Here is a 5,159-nt window from a genome sequence, read left to right on the forward strand (position 1 = left end):
GAATTATAAGCGGTTCTTTGGGCCATAATTCTGATGGCTAGCTATAAAGCTTTTTGTGGGTGATCTTTGGCAGTTTCTAGACTAAAAGTCGGCGGGCAGCGTAGTTTGCCTCCGCGCGGTCCTCGCTGGAAACGATAGCGTATCAACGGCAGTTGAAGGGCTAGGCGGCTAAATAAACTACAAACGAGGGAGCGTGGTAGCGCATTGAGGCTGACGCCAGTAAGATCTCAATTATGTTTCTGGCAGGCACGTCATGGCTATGTGTACGGTATATTGTGTTATTGTGAAGCGAGGGCTGGAAGTCTGACATTCTACTCTCTTAGTAGGGCCGGGTGACACCGACTCGAAACGGCGAGTGGGCTAATGGCTAGGCTGTCTTCCGTCCCATAAAACCGTGGCTGGCTTTGTAGCACGCTGCCCAATCCTGCCATCCAGTTTTTCCTACTGGGTGGGAGTAGGCTCAGATGCCCTTTCCTGACTTGCGCTGATCTGGCTCTGAACACGCAAGTGTCAACCCTCGCATGGCCTCCCTGCTTGCCGCAAGGCAGGCATAGATAACCATGGGATCACTAAAGGCGACTACTTCAGTAGGATTCGGCGGCAACCGCAAGCGGAACCCATACAGCAATGAGTATCGAAAGAAATCAATCATTGGAGTTGGAGATGATGGACCCCTTTGCCGAAAGGGGTCTAGCGAGGTCCCCTATTAAAGAGGGGGCGAGTGGAGTGACGGTTGCTGCTATTGGCAGTACCGAAGAGTCTCCAGTGGTGGTGGGGAGTAGCCCTGCCTGCACGCCTGACGAGCCACTACCAGGGATACGGGTGGTGGCCGAGCAACTCGATGAGATCATCGAGTTCATAAGCGGCAGGCAGAACACCAACAAGGAGCTTAAGCAGAGCCTGTTGGTGCTCCGCCAAGCTGTTCGTGTCGCAAGACAAGAACAGGACGCTTATATCAAACGTGTAGCGGCAGCAGAGAAGGTAGCCAAAGGTACGCAGACCAAGGCCCTCTCCTCCCCTAGCGGTGTTACTGTGGCAAAAGAGGCGACCGCCCTTACGGCTTGCCTTACGGCCAGTGAGGGTAAGAAAACGCCAAGTTCGAAGCGACCCAAACGCGCTACCATTAAGGCGAAGCGTCGCCTGGATGGTGCACCGGAGCCTGAAGGGCGTGTGCCCAAAAAAGCGAAAGGCACTAGACAGGCACAAGTTACTGAGCCACAAGCTGGCCCCAGCCAACCATCGGTATCCACCGAAGGGGACGCAAAACCTTGGCAGCTGGTCAGTAGGGTGCGGAAGTCTAACACCCCTCGACCTACGAAGAAGATGAGAGACAGAGGCGAGGCCTTGTTGGTGAAAACCGACAAGGACAAATACGCCGATGTCCTGAAATCGCTACGAGCGGCCGATAGCCTATCGGCCCTGGGCCAGGATGTGCACAGCGTCAGACGTACCAAGAACGGTGAAATGATCTTGGTACTGAAGCGTGGCGCGCAATCCAGCGGGGTGGCTTACAAAAAGCTTGCCCAGGAGGTATTGGGTGACGGCGCTCAGGTCAGTGTGGCACAGAGGTTGAGTGGTCCTCTGTACGTCTAAGAGGGGGATTCTTTGGTACGCAGGTAGCCTATCTCAGACTACCGGTGGCTGACGCCAAAAAGGTCACTGAGAAAGGGAAGCTGAAGATCGGCTGGTCAGTATGCCCAGTAAGCGTGCTCCAGCCACCTTCAGTGGACAGGTGCTACTAGAGTTTCCATCCCGGGACATCCCGGGACAAAAAATCCCGGGATTTAGGAAAAATCGGGATTTCCCGTTTCCCGGGATATTATTTTTGAAATCCCGAAAATCCCGGGATACCCGGGACAAAAAATTCTGTTTTATTTCCGGATCGCAAACAGTGTAATTTTTCTTCTTACAAAAATTATTTGTTTTGAACGCGAAACCTAACTTAGGTGATAAACTCATATCATATTTTTATACCTCCCATCAGATATGATTGTTTTCCAAGTTCGTTTATTTGGTAGGCTCAGTCATGTATACGGAGCCAAGGTTCTTTGCGATGCACAATCGATATCATCTTATTATTAAATTATTAAGAAAGAAACACTTTCACCATAGAACACCTTCACAAAAAATGTTAGATTCCCCTATACTACTACATGGAGGGCTACTGACTGGTACTTTTTCCAGCAGCTACAGCTCTCTATTAATTAAATGACCAGTATCTACAGTACAAGATCAGCTACATATATTTGGCGCCTGCTTCCTACCCATCTCCCGTCTACAGCGAGGTTGTGCACACTAGCTGATATTCGCCTTGCTAATCTCCTCGCGCCGCCCAACATTGAGTCAGTCTTCCTGAGCTTCTTGCCTCCAAAACAGTTCTTGATCTAATTTATGTCCTTCCAATCGACGTTCATACAACAAACTTTTCAGCACATGCGCAAGTACAAGTGGTCAGACCCCGATGCTCTGCCTAATTTTTTTTTTTTAAATCAACTCTGGTTAACAAGCTGCAATCAATCGTTTTCCAAATCTCGGCTTCTGCCAAAATTGAATACCAACTTTATTCGCGTACCGCCATCGAAGGTGACAAAGGGTCTGGGGTTGAGAATGGCTCATCACTCTCATCGGTAGCTTGGAGGTCGTATAGCAAAATCGTTCAAACATGTCTCTTATATTTTAGTCTTCTTGCCCTCAGATACATTCAATCCATTCTAGAAGCATTCTAAGTAGTTGAAACAGTGACCCATTCTCACCACCATTTGACCCATTGTCACCCCCGACGGCGGTAATCTATTAACCCCATTATTGTTAAATTATAGATTTAACTTACGTTAAATTATCGAACTCCGATAATAATTGAGTTGATTAATCTTTTGATTCATCATGAACATTGAATAAAATCGTTTTCAAATCAAAAAATAAGTTTTCTAAGGAAACATCGAAAAATCCCGGGATCCCGGGATTTCCCGGGATATACGAACAAGTTCATCCCGAATCCCGGGACAACGAAAATGGCCGGGAAATGGAAACTCTAGGTGCTACCGGTGCCTTGAGTCCGGGCACAAGTCTTATGACTGCAAGGGCCCAGACCGAAGCAAGATGTGTCGTCGCTGCGGCGAGGAGGGACAAAACGCGCAGGAGGTGGTTATCGTCAGCAACCGTAAATCGGCACAACATGCAGTTGTTCACGGGAGACATCGCGATCACTTCAAAGCGGAGTCTGAAGATTCTTGGGGTCATCATAGACGACAAGCATACCTTCGGTAGCCATGCCGAATATGCGTGCAAGAAGGCTTCGACTGCTGTGGCGGCATTATCGAGGATGATGTCCAACAGCTCCAAGGTGTGCGCCAGTAGACGTAGGCTACTGGCAGGCGTTGCCGCATCTATCCTTAGCTACGGCGGCCCGTCCTGGGCAAAAGCACTGGGGGTATCCAGTTACCTGCAGAAACGGGAGAGCACCTACCGCTTGATGTGTCTCAGGGTGATATCGGCCTACCGCACGGTATCGCACGACGCATCCTGCGTGATAGCGAGTATGATGCCAGTCGGGCTGGTCATCCGGGAAGACGAGGAGTGTTTTGAGCTACGTGGCACCAGAGGAGCCCGCGAGCGTACCAGGGTGACTTCGGTTGCCAGATGGCAGCGCGAGTGGGATAACTCCTCGAAAGGTAGGTGGACCCACCGGCTGATTCCTAACATATCAAGCTGGGTGGGGAGACCCCATGGGGAGGTTCACTTCCATCTGACACAATTCCTGTCAGGCCATGGCTGTTTCCGACAGTACCACCACAGGTTTGGGCACGCGGAGGTTCCCGTCTGCTCTGACAGCCCAGGTGTTGACGAAACTGCAGAGCACATACTGTTCGTATGTCCTCGTTTCGACGTCGAAAGAAGAGCAATGCTAGACGTTTGCGGCCGGGACACAACTCCGGATAATCTTATCCAGAGGATGTGTCAAGCGGTGGAGAAGTGGAACGCAGTGCAGAGAATCTGGCGCGCCGAGCAGCAATCGACAAGCATGACTAACTTGTGATTGGTTAGTTAGAGCGAAAGTGCTGAACGCGGAGAAGTGTGTGAATGGTCTGCCCATGCAGAATGAATAGGTGTATGTATGGACTGCACACGCCGCGCTGGGAGTAGCGCAGGAATGTTGGTTCCTATGACTACTTGCACCCGGCGTGGCAGAGGAGTGGGTGAGCATCCAAGTCAGTCTCACACGGTACGAAAGGAATGAGCATACAAATCAGTCTCACACGGTATGTTTGAGTTGAGCGAGGTGATTTAGACTCACATGGTATGTCAGAAGTGGGAACCTAAGCGAAATGTCCCATAAGGGATGCCAGAGGGAGTGTTAGGTCGAATGACTCGAGTAGTTTGTGTCAGCGCGAACTGAATGAAAGAGGTGAGCAGACTCACATGGTATGATAAAGGTGGGCATACAAGTCAGACCCACATGGCATGAGAAGGGTGGGCACACAAGTTAGTATCACACGGCATGATAGAGGTGAGCACACAAGTCAGACTCATAGGAGCGTTAGCGTGAGTGCAAGCATGGAGTGCATGAGCGTGAATCAAGTGTTTGGGTGAGCATACAAGTCAGACTCACACGGTATGAGAGAGGTGGGCATACAAGTCAGACCCATACGGTATGACAGAGGTGCAACAGAGTATGTAGGGTGTGTTTGAGGGTGCGATAGAGTGAGCACCCAAGTAAGACTCGCATGGGACGGGTGCCTGTGTGAGCGAGAATGAGCGAGTACGTTAAGTACTGCCAGTCCCCTTTAATATTCTAGATTATTTAGTTTGAGTGGTTTTGTGTCAGAGTCTTTTTGTTTTTTTTTTTGCAGTTTCCTCATCAGTAGCTGTAAAGTCATGTTCCCAATTCCCATTAAACAAAAGAAGTTTTGAAAGTTCATTCAAACAATTAATCATCAATCGCGAGAGTCTGAAATTGGGATAATGCGATCTATTTGGATAAATTTAAATTGCTGATTATGACCCAACTCTAATACATCATATTACCTTTTGATGAAAATGCAGCGCCCAATTTTTGGAAAATTATCTAGTCTAAGCAGTCTTAACTGAATCAAATGGCTGAAATGTGCAATAGTTCAGAACCGATCCACAAATAATCATCAATAATGTTCAACCTACAA

This window comes from Armigeres subalbatus, unplaced genomic scaffold, assembly GCF_024139115.2.
Source record: "Armigeres subalbatus isolate Guangzhou_Male unplaced genomic scaffold, GZ_Asu_2 Contig1208, whole genome shotgun sequence".
NCBI classification, from domain to species: domain Eukaryota; kingdom Metazoa; phylum Arthropoda; class Insecta; order Diptera; family Culicidae; genus Armigeres; species Armigeres subalbatus.